The sequence below is a fragment of the Hemicordylus capensis genome, chromosome 3, assembly GCF_027244095.1.
Source record: "Hemicordylus capensis ecotype Gifberg chromosome 3, rHemCap1.1.pri, whole genome shotgun sequence".
In the NCBI taxonomy this organism is placed as follows: Eukaryota; Metazoa; Chordata; class Lepidosauria; order Squamata; family Cordylidae; genus Hemicordylus; species Hemicordylus capensis.
This window is the reverse complement of record NC_069659.1, coordinates 192480261-192499455: the sequence shown is the minus strand read 5'-3', so window position 1 is coordinate 192499455 and position 19195 is coordinate 192480261. Positions and strand designations below refer to the sequence as shown.

The following is a 19195-nucleotide window of genomic DNA, read 5'->3' as shown; positions in this document are numbered from 1 at the left end:
GCAGTGGTTTATAAATTATTAAATGAAGTTTTGGGCTTTGAACGTTTGAGCTTGTTAATCACTGAAACTATTTTAGTAAACAGTTTTGCTAGAAGGTGTAGGAATCTCCTTCTTTTACTTTGCCTGACTGAACTGTGGAGTATCAATTTTTCACATCCGGATCTTTTTTGCTTTGTTTTTGTTTTGTATTTGGTTTTTGTGTATACATGGCTGGAGTATTTTTGTAATGAGTGGCTGCCATAAGAGGGAGTCTGGAGATCACTCTATATCTAGATTCTAGATTCCTGAATGATTCTGAATATTGGATTTTTTTCTGTTGGCTGGAATATTCTTGTCACAAGGGGGAGCCCGAATATTACTTTGTGAACACTGAACATCTGGGCTGTACACTGAAGAAAGGTCTTCTTTGTAAATACTTTAAACAAAGTGGACAGAGAAATTTCTGAGAATTCTTATTCAACTGCATCAAAGCTTCTGCAAAGCTGGTGTTTTAAATTTGGGAAATTAGGAAAAGTTAATTAAATTAGGGAATTTAATGTAGAATTCCTGTATATATGTTTTTTCTTTTTATATGTTCTTAGTATTTGCATTTGTTTAACTTGGTTGTTACTGATATTGGAATAGTGGCAATCTAACATAATTTAAAATAATTGTAGAAGATATTATTTTTTATATTATTTCTGTAAATTTCCAGTGAAATTAGCTTTTACCATTGAGTTTTTCAGGTATTTTCTCTTTTTAATGGGAAAATATTTGAGCAGAAGCATACCTGTTTCACATACCAGGAAAATGGGTTAAAAAAAAGACAGGGAAAGGAGATGACAAAGGAGATGACTCTGAAGGTGCCAAGGGTCAAAATCAACAAGAAGGCTTACAAGTTCCTCAGGATACTATTTCCCTTTCCCAATTAGGAGAAATCTTTGCCATGGGATTACATAGTGCGACTGAGAAAATTGAGAAGACTACTCAGCGAATTGAACAGAAACTAGACTCCTTTCAGTCAGAAATGAAATCCAGATTTGACATGGTAGAAAAGAAAAAAGTAAACCACGATTAGCATTTAGATATGATGGCAGAGACCCAGAAGGAATTGATAATCGAGAAGACTGCATGAGAATTTGAATGTAAAAGACTTGATCATCGAGTTCAGATTTTAGAATTTCAGTTTCATTCCTGTAACTTGAAACTCCATGGTGTGGGAGAAGAGGTGGGAAAGGAGAATTTGGAAAAGGAGATTGAAGCTCTCCTTCTGCAATTGTTGGATCTTGATCTGTAAGACTCCCTTGATATCTGAGAGATCTATAGGGTGAACTCTAGATACGCACAATAAAAGAATTTTCAAAGAAATATAATGATAAAATTTGCAAATAAAAGGACCAAGGAAGCAATCTTTCATATGCAAAGAGATTCCCCGCTGAAACCTGAAGGCAAACAGATGTTCCTGCTGATATTTTAAGAGAATGTTGGAAATGAAAATTTTTGACAGTCATTCTTCAGGAATGAGGGATTAAATATAGGCTGGCAGTACCTTTTTGTTTGGAAGATTTTATGGATCGAGGGAAGGCACAGATATACATGACTCAAGATGCAAAGTGTCTACTGGTTTCTCTGAATGTGACAAATACTTTGACTGTGCCACATAAAATCCTAGAGGGGGACCAATCTGAAGACTTGAAACAGGACCAAGCTTTGGCTTTTTAGAAAGAAAGACAAAGAATAGATCAGGTCCAGAAAATATTAATTACTTAGAATGATGGGTGAATTAAAAATATTTAACATAAATGTTAATGGCTTGAATAGCCAGTTTAAAAGGAAAACAATGTTTTTGAAATTGAAAAAAGAAAAAGCAGACAGCATTTGCCTTCAAGAAACTCACATTAAGACGAGCAATGCCAGTTTACTGGACTGTAAATTTCTTGGCCAAAGTTATGTAGCCACTAGGGATAAGGGGGGGGGAACGGAGTGGTGATTTATATCAAGAACTTGTCATGGATCTTGGAGGAACAAACTCAAGATAAAGCCGGCAGCTATATTATACTGAAGTTCCAAACCCAACAACAACAAAATCACAATTGCTTCCATTTACGCTCCGAACAACAATAAAACTGGATTTTATAAACAACTTTTCCGGTCACTGCTTGAGATAGCTGAAAGAGAAATTTTAGTGATGGGTGATTGGAATGCAGTTTTTTGCCAAGAAGAATTCCGGCAAATTGCTAAGAAATGTGCTTTACTATATGGCGCTCCTGTCTTTAGAAGATGTATGGCAATATAAATATCCTTTGGAGAAAGGCTATATCTTTTCAAACATATTCAAGGATTGATGGGTGTTTGACCTCAAAATCTGAGTTATCAAGACTGATTGAAATGGAGGTTGCACCGTTAACATATGCAGACCATAATCCATTGATCATTAGGTTTAATGGTCCAAGAAGATGGAGACTGAATTATCTTCTGTTACTGCAAGAAGAGGTTAAGTTTAAATGTCAATATGAATTAAAGAGCTTCTTCCAGAGAAATATGACACCTGATGTTTCATATTCTCAGCATGGGAATTCAGTAAAGCCTTCATGAGAGGCTTGCTCATTTCAATGGCTTTGAGGCGGAAGAACGTGCAGCAGCAACAGAGTCCTTATTGAATGAGTTGAATAGATTAGAAATGGCCCATAATGTGAATCCATCGACAGATATATGGCAAAACATAAAGGAGCTCCATAAACAAATGGATCTCAGAGACAAAAGAGGCATACTGTACAAGAACATAACTTTTGCAAGACAAAAATATTTTGAGAAAGGTAATAAGCCTGACAAATTATTGGCATACCAACTGAGAAAAGAGCAGGAGAAGAGAGCCATCACTTCAATATGGAATGGGGAAGGGAGGAGCTCCAAGATGGCGGTGGAGACAGCTGCCTTTTAGAATCATCCTCCAACTCCAAGGTTTTATTGATATTTTTAATGGCTTTTATCAAGGATTTTTAGGTTATTTAGTGAACCCTTTCTGTAGTGGACAGCTGGGTGTAACTATTTTGCAGTGCTATCACTGAATTTTTGAGATTATTTCTCTCTTTTCTCCCGCACTGCTACCTGCTGTATTTTCTGCTATCTGTGCCTGATTAACAAAATGGGAAACAAAAATAAGAATAAGAAGCGACCTCGCTCCTCTCCAGAGCAGGCGGAGAAGCAACAGAAAGGTAAACAACAAAAAATGGACAACTTTTTGACAACAAAGGACTTGGAAATGATTACAAAAGCTTTTCCAACAAGCAACAACTTTGATCCTTTGAGAACTTCACCAAAACAACAGAAGGACGATTCACTGGAAGCACGCCGAGGGGAGCTGGATTCTGCTGGAGGGACAGAATATCCAGCAGACTCTGAACAAAGAGATTTCTGTAAGTTACTTGCAGATCATACTTTTATCACAATGGAGACTCTTATTTCACTTTTGGGCTCTTTACAAAATATAGAATGCAAACTAAGGACACTAGAAGAGTCAGTGGGAAAGATTTCAGAGGGTTTCAAAATGAGTGATAGAGCTAGACGAGAACAGAGTAAGCTGGAGCGGAAGGTGAAACTGCCTGCAGCTAATGGACAACCACAAAATGCTGATTTTCCCCTAGAAATGAAAAACCTCAGGGTGCTACAGCCCAAATATATTGTGCTCTGCATTGACTGGGGGAGCCCAAGAAAATTCCGATGGCAGGACAGACAGGGAGTTCTGGCATCTTTGAGAGCACTTCTTAATGTTTCCCTCCTGACTGCTGATGTGAAGTCTGTGTATTGGCTTCCTCGTTGTACTTTCTACAAGAGGATTATGATTAAGTTTAATGCATTTGGAGTTCCATCGAAACTTATGCAAAGATCTAAACAGTTAAACACCTATGGAATCTTTCCTATTAGAGTTTTTGCTGATTTGGAGCCTGTGCCTTTAATCCCTGGTATACAAGGTTCTAAAGCCAAATTAACATCTGCTACTGGAAAACCTGACCTTGGACACGCTCAACATTATACAGTAAGGCCCGGGCTCCAGGCCAAAAGGGATTTGGCAGAAGGCCCAGGATTATTACCTCAGAGTCGGGGGAAGCTGAAACAAAACAACAGTATACAGAACTCGGCTTCCCACAGACATGCGGATAACATACAGGATATAGTTGCAGCATATAAAGGAATTAAAGAAGATTGGGGGCTAGAAGTAATTAAAAAAAAAACCCTTTTCTGGTTTCTTCAGGAGCCAACGTATGATAGACACCAAAAGGACCCGACCAAGTCCAACGAATACTAATGACTGTACACAGTTCCCCTCTTTGAGGGTAGATATGACAGCTCCCTCCAAAATAAAACCTCAAGCAGTTGACAAAGCTGATAACCTCAGCACTGAGAACGAGAGAAACACAGATGCAGACCTAATAAAGAAGGATCTTGCTCCGGTGCAATACAGTAATACATGCACGTTAGATTTACAGCTGGATGAGAATGCGGATCAGACGCCTCCTCACTGTATTAGCCTACACTTGTCAAATACCTCACTTCCATGGGTCTCTTGGATTGATGATTCAGCTGCTGACTTGCTGGCACATTCATCTTTGCTAGAAATGCACAAACAAAAGGATGCTGCTAGGCTGGAGGAAGGAACTCCAATGGTTTTCGAAGTAGACTCAAAACCTCTATTTGAGACATTAATTACTCATTGTGATGTAGTTCCTACCAAGTCATTGGCAGAAGAGATTGCAGAGGTAGAAAATAGTGTTCAGATTAACCCATCTCATTCTCTTTTGCTCCATAATGAGATGGGACCCCCTTCGCTTCTGGTTAGTGAAGGACCTAATGCACCTGAAATGTCAACTGGGGCTCAGTCTAGCACCCTTCTAACTCTAGCTCAGGCCAATTGACTTGAAACATCTAATGAAGGCCTGAGTTTACTGTCTTGGAATACTGCTGGACTACGATCAAAGTTGGGTCTGGGAAACTTTCTTTCTTATATTAATGGTTTCCATATTTTAATGCTGCAGGAAACTTGGGCAACTCAAGAACTGCCTCTGGAGAATTATACTTCCTTTGCCTTGATGGCAGTTAAGGAGAATGCTAAGAAAGGTAGACCAAAAGGAGGCCTAGCTATCTATACTAAACATCCATCAAAGCTGAAATTTCTAGACTCCCTTCTCTAGATCAACTTGCTATGGCAGTTGTACTTAAATTTAAGACAGTTGGCTTATTAATAATAAATGTGTATATTCCTCCTTTATACCAGCTAGAGAGGATTAAGAGTACTTGTCTAAAATGAAGACTTATATTAAGCAATGTCAAGATGCTTCTCCTAGGTCTTTTGTAATCATTGCTGGGGATTTTAATGCCAGGATAGGACCTAATGATTTGAAACTCTTTGATAAATATAATCAGTGTCCACCTGAAACTGTAATAAATGCCCCGCTACTTCAACGTCTGTCCAAGGATTTAGGTTGCAACTTCCAGGGACTTAAACTTAAGTTGACTTTTGATCTGCTGGGCCTTTTTATCCTTAATGGTGCTACTGAGGATGATTACCCAGCAGAATTTTCTCACTGATCAGGCACCAGACCCTCATTGATTGACTACATAGCAATATCTCGAGCTTTAACTCCCTATGTAGTGAGATTTAAAATAGATGACTATTTAGAAAGTGATCATCTTCCGGTTACACTCCATTTGAAAACTATTGATCAAGATATTATGGAACCTCCTGGTGATTTAGGGTTATTTAATGCAATCCAGCCCAGATGACTTAAATGGACCTTTCAGTTAAATGAATGTGTTACTAACCACTTAAAGACTGAGGCTTGCATGCAATATTGTGCTAAGATGACAGATGCTACAGATATTCATATTTTAATGGAAAACTATAACAATCTAGTATGCTCTTTCTATCCAATTTTAACTGCTAACAATTCTAAAAACACTAAGCCCCGTGCTGGATTTTCCCAGCCGTGGTTTGATTATGAATGCCGTGCAGCAAAAACGGATCTTATTAACTCTTACAATCTCTATCGATCTAACTCTAATCAGGTCACTTCTCAAGATCTGATTGTTAAAAAAAGATTTTATAAAATTTTACTTGCAAAAAAAAGGGAGGGGCTAAAAGGTCAGATTGGCAGCATCTTATCTTTGCCGCACAGGCTAAAAACGTGTCTTTGTTTTGGTCTTTGGTATCATTTTCTTCTAAATTTAGACCTTCCCCACCATCTTTTTATATATCTGTTGGAGAATGGACTGAATATTTCCATGCTCTATATGCTAGAGAGGGAGCAACTATAACATTTTTACAAATAGAACAGGAACTGGACCCTAACTTATTACCTGAGTGGACTCCAGTAACATGGACAGAGATTGCTTCAATAGTGAATCAGTTTAAAACTGGTAAGGCCAGTTAATTTGCCGGTAGAGGCCATCAAGAATAATATGGATTGGTGGCTGCCGGTATTAGCCTCTTCGTTTACAGCTGTTGATCAGACAGCCTCGCCCCCCAGTGAATGGGGATTGGCAATTGTAATTCCTATATACAAAAGAGGTCAAAGACATTTACCATCTAACTATCGCCCTATCAGCCTTCTTAATGTTATTGGCAAAATGTATGCATTTCACCTACTTAATAAACTCCAGGACTGGATGGACAAAGAGCAGGTGCTGGCTGATGAGCAGGCAGGCTTTAGGGCCAATCATTCTACTATTGAGCATGCTTTAGTCTTACAACATCTAGCAGAGAAATATTCTAAACTATCCCGTTTCACTCTTTTTGCTGCCTTTGTGGATTTTAAATCGGCATTCGATTCCATATCCAGAGATAAATTATGGGAAAGACTGTTTAATTCCTCTATTGATTGACATTTGCTACTTTTAATTTATAAACTCCATAAGAACTCACGTCTGAAGGTCCGATGCTGCTCAGCTGGAATCCTCACTTCGGAAATCCCTACCTTTCGAGGAGTGAGGCAAGGCTGTATACTTGCTCCAGCTCTTTTCAATTATTATATTAACCCCATTGTGGATACTATCACTAATCCATCTTTTCATCCACCTAAATTGGCCAATAGACAGGTTAATATTCTGCTTTATGCAGATGATGAAGTAATTTTATCTCTGACTCCTGTTGATCTCCGTAGAGCACTTTGCTCTCTGGCTAACTTTTGCCATGAATACGCTCTGGAAATCAATTATAGCAAGACCAAAATTATGGCCTTTGCTAAACACCTGAAGACCTTGAATTGGTCTTTGGCTGGACATAAACTAGAACAGGTTAAGACCTTTAAATATCTAGGGGTTGTTTTCCAGGCCTCTACGAAACGCCAAGCACATCTGCAATATGTTACCCAAAATGCATGTAAATCGGCATTGGCCATCCAATCATATTTCCACCAAGATGGGGCTCAGTTTGTACCAGCCGCCCTTAAGTTATTTACAGCTAAAGCCTGCTCTCAGTTGCTTTACGGGTCGCAGTTGGGCCCGTATACTAACTGCACACCACTAGAGATAGTTCAGACAAAGTTTTTGAGATCTACTTTACAGATCCCTAGATGTGTTCCCAATGTAATATTGAGGATGGAAACTGGTATGCCTAAGATGGAAGCCCGGATGTGGTTTTCCATTCTCAGCTTCTGGTTAAGATTGTCTTTCTTCTCTACAGGCCTTGTTCACCTAATTTTTATTGATAACTTTAATTCTAGTTGGAAGCAGTCAATATCTCACCAAATAAGTTTATATGGTTTTAGTCTGGATGGTTTATTAGAAATGGGTTTTTGTCGCACAAGACTGACATTAAAGCAGCGGATCTGTGATATGGAAATGCAGACTGATCGATCTTTAATCTCTAAAGAAGTTTTCCTAGGTCTACAAATATATAACAGTAAACCTGCAAATTACCTGGGTAAGATTACCATTACTAAGTATCGCAGGATGTTTACACTGGCCAGATTTAATGTGCTACCTTCAGCTGAACTAGAAGGTAAATTTAGAGGGACCCCAAAAGAACAGAGACTATGCCCTTGTGGCTCTGGAGAACAGGAGTCTATCTTTCACATTTTACTCCGCTGTCTCTTCTATAGGGACTTACGAACTTGTTATATTTCCTCATTACTGACTGATTTCCCAGGTCATACAGATGCATTTTACGTCAGCTATCGGCTCTCAGATCAGAAGGAAGAAGTAACATTTAAAGTTGCTAAGTTCTGTGAGGCAGCTAAGAAGACTAGACAACAGATGGTAAACCAGATTATGCAAACGGGAAACTGCTGATTAGGATGAGTCCATGTTCCTGATTATATTATGTATATATTACTACTATATTATGTGTATTATTATGTATGTAAATTTTGGTCTATGACCGTAAATAAACATGATGATGATGGAATGGGGAAGAATTTGTCTCATTGTCTTATGGAGAAGACGATAGACCAATTTATGGAAAACTATACCAGATTATACAGAAAGGAAACACTGGATCTTGAGAAAGTGTCACAGTATTTAGAGGATTTACAAATATCAGAGTTCAATGATCGGCAGAAAGAGCAGCTGAATAAACCAAGCTCAGAGGAAGAAACAAAAGAGGCAATACAGCGGCTGAGGCCTAGTTCACTAGTCCCGGATGGATTTTCAGTGGTTTATTACAAGTATTTTCAAAAAATATTAATCAGTCCATTGACCCAAGTGATTAATGGAATATTACATTGTCATAAGTTGTCTTCTTCTTGGCAAGAAGCATTCATTTATTTTATTCATAAGGAAGGGAAGGATCCAACTGGACCAGAATCGTACAGACCAATTTCATTGCTGAATGTGGATTACAAACTTCTTGCGGCGATTATGGCAGGAAGGCTGAAATGTTCTTTAATTGATATAATGCATCCAGATCAGTCAGGATATGTACCAAAGAGATACATGAAAGACAATCTGAGATATATATTGAATGCAATAGATGATATTTCAAAGAATAAGAGTAAAGCAGCAATGATTTTCTTAGGCGCAGAGAAAGCTTTTGATACTCTTGATTGGTCCTTCTTGTTAAAACTATTAGAAAGAATGAACTGTGGTCTGCATTTCCTTTTATGGATTCAAAGTATTTATCAGGAACAATCAGCAAAGATAATAGTGAATGGGGCGATATCCAAAAAATGCCCTATTACAAAGGGCACTAGACAAGGGTGTCCTGTTTCACCACTGATGTTTATCCTAGCTCTTGAATCATGAACCTTGATATGGCAGGAACAAAAAGTTTCTGGAATTAAAATGGCGGAGCAAGAACATAAAATACAATAGTATGCAGATGATGTAGTTCTTACAATTACTCAACCAAAGGACTCTTTGGACTCAATAATAGCAATAGCAATAGCAATAGCACTTACATTTATATACCGCTCTATAGCTGGAAGCTTTCTAAGTGGTTTACAATGATGTAGCATATTGCCCCCAACATTCTGGGTACTCATTTTACCGACCTCGGAAGGATGGAAGGCTGAGTCAACCTTGAGCCCCTGGTCAGGATCGAACTTGTAACCTTCTGGTTACAGGGCAGCAGTTTTACCACTGCGCCACCAGGGGCTCTTTATATAATGGAGCATATAAATCATTATAGCATGGTTTCAGGATATAAGATTAATAAAAACAAAACACAGATCCTTACATGGAACCTGCCAGATACAGAACTATTATATTTGAAAGACAAGACTGGATTTCAACTGACAAAAAAATCAATTAAATATTTGGGGATTAATTTAACAGCGAATAACAAAGACCTGTTCAAGAATAATTATTTACTGTTGTGGAGCCTTATTATGGCAGATAATAAAAATTATCTTCTTGCCAAGAAGAAGATAAAATTAAATCTTTCTTGGCTGGGAAGGATAGCATCTGTCAAAATGAATATTTTACCAAAGATGAGCTTTTTATTTCAAATGATCCCTATTAAAATTGAGGATAAGATATTGATTATGTGGCAGAGGAACATAAATTCTTTTATCTGGGCCAATAAAAAACCAAGAATTAAGTTCAGGGTCATGCAAGATATAAAAGATTGGGGAGGACTGGCTGTTCCTAATTTGAAATTATATCATCATGCCAGTTGCTTGACATGGATTTTGGACTGGATCAGAAAAGTTCAATGGTTCAATGATGGCTATGGAAGGATTTGACCTTCCAGAAGGGTTACATAAGTATTTATGGACTAATATAAAAAGGAAAGATCATGACATAAAATCCCATACAATTAGAAGTAGTTTATTACATGTCTGGGACAAATATAAGAACAGAATAAATCCGGAGCTATTGCCTTAGAAAACTCTAGAAATTTTGCCCACTGGAGAGAGAAGGCATACAATTTGCAATTTTTAACTACAGGGAAAACAAAAATGAAACCTATACAAAGACAAGGTGGCAAACTTAGAGACTTAACAGAATTTGAAGTATTAATTACTAAAAATACCGATCATTTACTGGGATTGATACAAGTTGCTATTGAAATATGATACAGAAACAGAACAGGTAAAAGACTGTATGATCAAGTGGATGCAAAATTTAAACAGGACAATTGATATGCAATGATGGGAACATCAATAGAAGGTGAACATTAAATTTACAGCAAATAGCACTTTAAGGGAAAGTTGGTACAAAATGTATTTTTGATGGTATAATACTCCCATGATGATTGCAAAGATGGATAGTAAGATTGTTGGAAGTGTAAGATCCATGAGGGGACAGTTTATCATATGTGGTGGACATGTAGCAAAGCGCAACAATTCTGGGGGGAAATTCACCTTAAGATGCAATAAAATTTAAATAGAAATTTCCCTTATTCTCCAGAGGGGTTCTGGCTAAATCGTATATTCCTACCAAGTATATGAAGCTGTCTTTGTATATGATTACTGTAGCCAGGATCTTATATGCTGCTAAATGGAGACAATAAATAATCCTGACTGTAGATGAGTAGTGATTAAAATTATGGGAATATACCTCTATGGCTAAGGTTACTGCTTACTTACGGAATACTTCAGATGAAACATTTATTTCTATTTGGGAGCCTTTCATGATTTACAGTTTAGCACAGGGTCAACAGCCTCATCCAAGATTTGGTTTTTCTTTCTAGAATAGACGGCTAATTAAATCGTTATTTGTGTGTTTGTGGGGTTTTTTAAATCATTCTTGGCAAGGGTGTGTGTGTGTGTGTGTGTGTGTGTGTGTGTGTGTGTGTGTGTGTGTTTGGAAGGTGGAGAACAGAGGGTTGTTGAATCCCTTGATTGATGCATGTAATTATGAGATGTCCAAGAAATGCTAACTGTAAAGTTACTTTTATCTTTCTTTTTTCTCTATATCTCTTTTCTATTTCTGTTATCTTCTTGAAAAAATAATAAAAATATATTTAAAAGAAAAAGAAAAAAGGAAATGACTTAAAGACCAAGGTCTCATCTTGTGATTATTGCAGAAAGAACAGACCAACTAAATGAAAAGAGCCTTTAATTACCACACCCTTGCCTACTAGACCTTGGAAGAGATTTGCAGCAGACCTGTGTGAATTTCAAAGCTGATGTCATGCCCCCATCCAAGGACATTGAAGAGGAGTGGGGGGCAGGAGACTTACTAGAAAATGGGGAGGTGCCTCAGGAGGAACAGGCCAGTTTGAATGGGGAGGTAGTTGAGACAGGCCAGGGCGAGTGTTTGTTGCAGGAGGGGCCAGCAGGGCTGGGTGATCTTTGGAGAGAAGGGTCGGGATCCGAGCCAGAGATTGAATGGCCACTATCTCCTCAAGGATGCAGGCGGGGAAAACATCAACAGCAGGTGAGGGAATTACAGAGAAGTATTCAACTGACAAGCAGAAGCCAGATTGAATCTATGGCAGCTGGCGGGGGTGGAGTGTTGATTAAGTGCATGTGGCTGCTGACTATAAATTTGGCAGCCTGTGCCTTGAACAAACTGCTGGAAACAACAAGTCTAATCTGCTTGGAGCTTTTTTCGGAGAGTTGGGGCTTTTGAAGTTTACTGGAAAGCAGATATGTACTGGGTCTATGGTGCTTTCACTCCTTGTTCCTGTATTCATGGTGAGACTGTTAAAACTTATCAGTAAAGTTGAAACTTGAGTTACAATTTCAACTAGCTATTGTGTCATAAATCTTTGGTCAGCTTCTTCAGTAGAGTGAGCTCGTGACAGCCGACACTACTTGGTTATCATAGACTATTTTTCCAGATATATCGAGATACTTTCCTTGTCCACTATCACATGTTGCAGCATCATTACACAACTGAAGAACACTTTTGCCCGTTTTGGCATCCCAGAAGAGCTCGTGACAGACAATGCACCTCAGTTTACAGCAGTGGAATTAAAGTTCTTCTGTATGTCATTTAACTTTAATCATGTTACTACAAGTCCTCACTACCCTCAGGCAAATAGGGAAGCAGAGAGGGCAGTACAGACTGCTAAGAAAATTTTGCACCAGGGTGATCCACATCTTGCTCTTCTGAGCTACAGAGCCACACCATTGATAACTACTGGGTATAGCCAAGCAGAACTGTTAATGGGCAGACAAATCAGAACATCTGTTACAACCCTAGAGAAAAATCTGGCTCCAGGGTGGCCTGATCTGCACAAAGTTGCATCTTCAGATTGCAAAGCCAAGGACAACTATGGATGTTTCTACAATAGGTGACATTCAGTACAACCACTACCATACTTAGAGCCTGGAAACACAGTCTATATAAAACATGATGGAGAAAAGCACAGTTGTAGGAAGGAGAGAAACACCCAGATCATATTCGGTCGAGACGGATAGTGAAACATTAAACAGAAATCTCAGACATCTCCTTGTCATATCTGAGAATGTACAACCTTCAGATGAGGAAACAGCACCTGCAACCCCAAGTTCCTCTATAGAGACTATGCCGGGGCCAGCCACCAAAAATGACAATGATACCAGTACTCAACTCACTACTCGTGCTGGTTGAATAATCCAGAAACCTCTGAGGTTTCAAGATGAGTAATAGACCTATGAATTGCCAATTGTCTAGATGTGCTGTTTTAGTAGTAGTAGTAGTAGTAGTAGTAGTAGTAGTAGTAGTAGTTGTTGCTGCTGCTGCTGCTGCTGCTGCTGTTTTAAGAAGGGGACGGAGATGTGTGGAAATGTTGTTCTAATATGTCCAGCCAGTAGGTGGCACTAGCATTTGCTAGTAGTGATCTTCATTGGAGGCAGAGTCCCTCCCTTCTATTTGCCTGTATTTCTTGTTGAACTTGTCTCTTCCTGTTACATAATAAAGTAGTCTTAGCCCATAAAGGCTGCCTTCCTCTGAGTTCTCATGACACAGTACCTTCTCTTTGTAGGTGGTGGAATTGGTGGCAGTAGGGGCTCCTTCACTAGCCCAGGCCAGCTGTGGTCCAGTCCGGGCCTCCACGCATTCACGGAGGCGATTTTCATGATCTCCACACATACCTAGAGACCCAAATTGGGTCACAGCCAGCTCAGACTGTTCTTACGGAGGCCAGTGTGGGGTTTGGAAGAGCCCCTGCCGCCGCCACTTCTGCTGCCGATATCTTTGCTGCTGCCACCACCTGAAAAGAGAAGGTACTAAGTACCCTTTCTCTCCCTCCACCGCCTTAGGAAATGCCCCTTTATTTGTAAATGGGGATCCTTACCAGATTCCCCTTTACAAGTGTAACCCCTGAATCAGTTTGGACTGGTTCTTTTAGGGGCCAGTCTGTTTCAAACTCGCACCAGCTGAATGGTCCTGGTTCGATTCAAACCACTATTCAGATAAAGCTGGTTCACACGTCCCTAGCTCTATGTGGGCCTGTCTCTCAGTTTTTGGTATTTCTCTTACGTAATATGCAGAGCAGAAGGCTTTTGATTTCCTTTTATTGAAATCTGACAGATTAATGGGCTTTTAAAAATGGCCCTTTGGAGTTTTAAGTCAGGATCCAGCTGCAATGCTGAGACAGCTTATTGTTGTTTTTTAAAAAGCCTACAACCCAAGTGGTCTTTGATGAGTTCTTCCTCCAGAGCACCATATTTGCAGGAGTCCATGCAAAGCAGGGGCGTAGATAGGAGAGAGAGGGCCCATGTTCACCCCTCTCCCCGACGGCCCCTCGGAGTGAGGGAGATAATGAAGATAATGAAGAAAATAGGGAGGGGTGGAGTTGGGTGGCCCTCAGGAGCTGGGGGGCCTAGGTTCTTTGAACCCATCCACTAGCAACACCCCTGATGCAAAGCCATAGTAAAAACAGTCCACAGGTTCGGAGTCTCCTTGGCTATTGAGGTTAGATTTTGCTGTCTCATATATCTCATTTTATTCTCTAGAAAATGGTCTGTAAAAGCTTGTGCAACTATATTCTACTAGTAGTTTTATTCTACTTTGAGAGTGGCATAGGTAATTAGTTTATTCCATGGAGGAGAGGAATGGGGATCAGACTAGAGTATTCACTTGTTAGGTTTCAGGCTTTGCCAATAGCCAGGGAACGTCCCTTAATCTGTTGAAGAATCTGATCCATTTTGGCCAAAGAACAGGAGACTGGAAATCAAATGTTCTGGGAGTTCACTGCCATCATGTGTAGGCATTGTGCTTTTTAAGCAAGGTCTGCTACAGCAGACAGTCATGACAGTGATAGACTTCTGCAGTGTCACTGGAAGTTAGCCTTGATGTCATAAGCTTCTTAAGCTGTCTCCAAAGTCCAAAACAGCTTCCAGATGCTAGGAAATCTTTAGACTATGGGAATCCAGTGTAGATATGTGAGTGGAGGCAAAGTTCAACCGCTCTGACACCATGTATTAAATACTGAAAGCCTCACTATTCCAAGAACTTTTATTCAACACCACAGCAACAGGTGTCTGAAACCTTCTCAATGACATCATCAAGTCACTTCCCTATATGGAGCTTAACCCTTTATCCTATATAAAGAAAAGACTGTGCCGTTGAGTCGGTGTCGACTCCTGGCGAGCACAGAGCCATGTGATTTTCTTGGCAGAATACAAGAGTGGTTTACCAATACTACATATTGCCTTTCTCCCACGCAGATGATGTGTGTATGAGATGATGCCTTTGCCATTGTCAATGAAGTGAGCATCTGCCTCCAGCACCTCCTTATATTGCTGCTGCTCTATATATGTGACTAGAAATATATATTTACTAGGCACAGTCTGGGAAGCACACCTGCAGGGATTTGAACTAACAGCCTCTTGCTCCCTAGGCAAGCTGCTTGCCTGCTGCGCCACCACACCTGACCTATATAGTCTCCCCAATTTCAGGGTGTGAAGACCTCCCCTATTTACATTACTTATGGGAGACAATGGGGAAAATTATGCTTGAATCAACAGGGAGGGAATCTGAGAATTTAGAATCCTTGGATTCTGCAAGTGCATGCTCAGTGCATCCAGGATTGTTGAGTATAATGGGAACTGCAGTTATCATGATCCATAATCTCTTTCAGGCCCTTCTTCATCCCAGCACAAATAGATACTTTCTGTCACCTTCTATCCAATATTTAGAACAAAGCAGGCTTGAAAGCCAAAATTGTTATGTTAGATGCATATTATTAGCATTAGGGATGTGCAAATCATTTTGAGGTCAAATCAATTGAAATCTGATTGATTAGAGAGATTCAGCCTCAAAACAAATCTGCCCAGTCATCCCTGGCCAAATTCAAGCTCAAATAGAATATCCTCAGATTCTGTTGAAATCGATTCAGTGTTCAAGTTTCCCTTATTCATTTCCCCTGATTCCCAGGTTTCATTAAAAACAACAACAACAACAGCTAAGTTTTAGCCCTTGTAGAAGTGGGGTTATGGAGCAAAGTGTGCAGTCACTATTCTTGAAGTGTTTAAACTCTGTGGTGTGTAATGACTTTTCCTCATAATGAATCCCTATGAGGATTCATTACACACCAAAGAGTCTAAACACTTCAAAAATTCCTAAATAAAATTAAATGGAATACCCCAATGTCTTGTGTGTGTGTGTGGGGAGGGTGTAGTTGGCACATGGAGTTCCACTATTTCCACCCACCCACAAGGCAGTGAGATACTCAGCTCATTATTCCCTATGGCAGAAATACACTAAATCACAAAAACCTTTTTTTTTAAAGTCATTAAAAATCATGAAATTTGGATGGTAGGTTTCACCCATGGGGCCATACCCACCACCCTAAGTTGGTGCTTTGACCCACCTTTGAATGTGGGTCAAATGGATTCAAATCCTAATAAAATCCAATCAAATTCAAATCAAATCTGATCAGATTTGAATTTGCAGATTCGAGTTCAAATTAAATCTGGATAATTCAATTCAACCTCAAATCGAATCACAAAAATCAATTTGTGTACATCCCTAAATAGCATCAATTGGGCCTGGATACATCTGGACAGACTTGCTGCCAATACTCACTCTGGTAACCTGGTGGCAGAATGAACCCACTGGTGGCAGACTCCCCTTCACATCTGTATCTGTTCTGCTTTTATTTACCCAGTCCAGCTACAAAGTACTAAACCTGAGGCTAAGAGGAGAATTCATTTTCTTACCTCACAATCATACCCCTTGCTTTTACAAGAAGACCTGTTGCTGCTAACCCAACTCATGCAAAACCCAGTTGTGCCAGATTAAATTCAATGGGGAGTCTTGCTCTCCATCTATCTATCTATCTATCTGATTTCTATACCGCCCTTCCAAAAATGGCTCAGGGCATTTTGCTACATTTCTCGTGTTTCGGTGTCGAACATTTTATTGAATGCACAGCCTTCTACCTCAATAGCTACTGAGTATCAAGAGAACCAAGAGAAAGGGGAGAGGATTTTAAAAAAGCAAACCCATGATGACTTGGTATTTGCAAAATCCCCCATTGCAACCAGGTTAGGCTGAATGTACTCAGATATAGTTTTGCTTCTCGTTATGCACATTAGATCAAATACCAATTTTGGGGCATTTAACTTGAGTGATGGGTTTCATTTCCTGTTTCCCAGGCAGTAACTTGATAGAACAATGATTGGATAATTTGGGATTGCCAGTACATCCTCTTTGGGTTCAGTTAAGAAATAAAACTTGCTGCTTGCCTGCTGACTGAGTTGTCACAAGTCATGAGGAATATAAGTTTGCCAATCAAATTTTTTGGTCAAGTAGTAGACTTGAGGGGTGTGGGAAGCTTTCAGATGGTTGCCACAAATACGTGGGGTTTAGGGGAGGTTTTTTTTTTTTAGTGTCTAGCTAATGTGCAAATGACTACTATAGTTTTCTTTGTTTGTTTACACACCTGCCAATTGTAAAAGAGAAAAAACCAGCCTGGCTATACAGGAATTGATAGAGCTAATATGCAAGCCACTGCAACAGCACAAAGAATATGTAAATAGCCTGCACCAGTTACCCAACTGGTAGGGATGTGTGAACTGGCTCAAGGTCGAGCCAGTGCACCATCAAACTGGTTCAGTTTGAGCTCTAGCCCTCGAGCCAGACCAGGCCTGGTTTGGTTCGAGGTAGACCTAAACCCCCGCCCCCCAGGCCAGCTCAGGGCTGGTTTGGGGGTTTAAAAGTTAAAATAATAATAGGTTTTAAAAAAACACCACTCATCACTGGGTCTGGCAGCCTTGGGGGGGGGTGCGGATGTGGGGAGGTCTCTGCCGTTTCCCTCTCCCCCTGCTGGTCTCCCCCCAAGTGCGGTCCCCCGGTCATTTTTCCCAGTCTTCTAATGTGCAGCAGCCTCCAAAATGGCCATCACCACTGGGAAAAGAGCCAAAACAGAGCCTAAGAAAAGACCAGGAGAGGTCAGAAGGTGGAGAGGGAAATGGCGGAGACCCTCCTGCAGCCACTGCAGCACCCCCCACCCCCAATGCGTTGAGTGTTTCTTTAAAAAAAAAACTTCAGAACCCCTGAACCTGCTCAAATTCGAGCTGGGCTGGGGGGTTTGTTCAGGATTCCAAAACTGGACATGCACAGTTTGATTTGAGTCCAGTTCAAAGTCAAACTGAAGCAGGCAAACTGGCTTTGTGCACACCGCTACTACCTGGCCACTACTCTCTCTTTTGAGCTCAGGATTGAGGCTTTTTATCCTTCATGGCTAGAAGTTGTAATTCAGAATGATGGACCATAATGGGGTTAATGGCCTTCCCACTAGTAGAGGCAGCACAACAGTAGCACAGATGGAGCACTTTCCAGTAGTGGCTCATCTTAATGCACCAGGGGGAAACAATTGCCTCAGGTTCCTTGCAGGTTCAGTTGCACCTCTTTGCTCCATCCCACCCAGTGGGATGACACTCATGACACTCCATCCCACCACTGGGTGGGATGGAGCAAAGAGGTGCAACTGAGCCTGCAAGGAACCTGAGGCAATTGTTTCCCCCTGGTGCATTAAGATGAACCACTACTGGAAAGTGCTCCATCTGTGCTACTGTTGTGCTGCCTCTACTAGTGAGAAGGCCATTAACCCCATTATGGTCCATCATTCTGAATGGTCCATACAAGCCCTGCTGCTTGTAGGCTCTTATCAGGTAGCGCTGTACAATGATTAAATCATTTAGATTGCAACAAAGCAGGGCCAAAGGCCCCCAAATGGTCCAAAATGGCCTGGGGAGACTTGGGGAGGAGGCTGGGGGAGATGGAGTAGCTGGAGGCTCCCCCCCCCCACAGCAGCACTGCCCCCTGAGGCTGCTGAAGCCCTCAACGGTAAGTCAAACCTGCCCAAACCAGCCCAGGGGTTTGGCTTGACCTCGAGCCAAACCAGGCCCAGTTCAGCTCAGGTTTGAGCCTGCAAACCAATCTGGATTGAATTCAAACAGGCTCCGGTTTGACAAAGTCGGTTTGCACATCCCTATTTCAAACACAGTCCAAACATGGCCAAAAAAGAATCACTGACCTGGAATCCACTGCCAGCAACAATGCCTGTACTGCAGTAACATCATTGGCACAAGTTGCTCTCTTACACACAATTATGACTCCTTCCATTACTTCCTAGTATTGCAGACCTGGTTCAGCTTGAACTCAACCCAAACCCCCCGCCCAGCCAGATATATTCAACTAATGGAGAACTAATGGTTCTAATGGAGAAAAAAAATTTTTTCTGGGTGGGGGGCATTGCCATGGCTGTGGGGGGGGGTGTCTCTGGCAATTGCACATCTGCAGTGGCCTCCAAAATGGGAGACCTCCAAAGAGGCCCAGAGATCATTCTAGGACATATCAAAAAAGTAAAAGTTAATAAATCATCAGGAGGTTTTCACAT

General features: G+C 40.6%; 1 protein-coding gene across 1 annotated transcript in view; it reads right to left on the bottom strand.

Moving 5' to 3' along the window:
• The window catches only part of LOC128350536 (WD repeat- and FYVE domain-containing protein 4-like), a 141636-nt gene that overhangs the window by 76801 nt on the left and 45640 nt on the right, over window positions 1–19195 (bottom strand). The window lies entirely within an intron of this gene.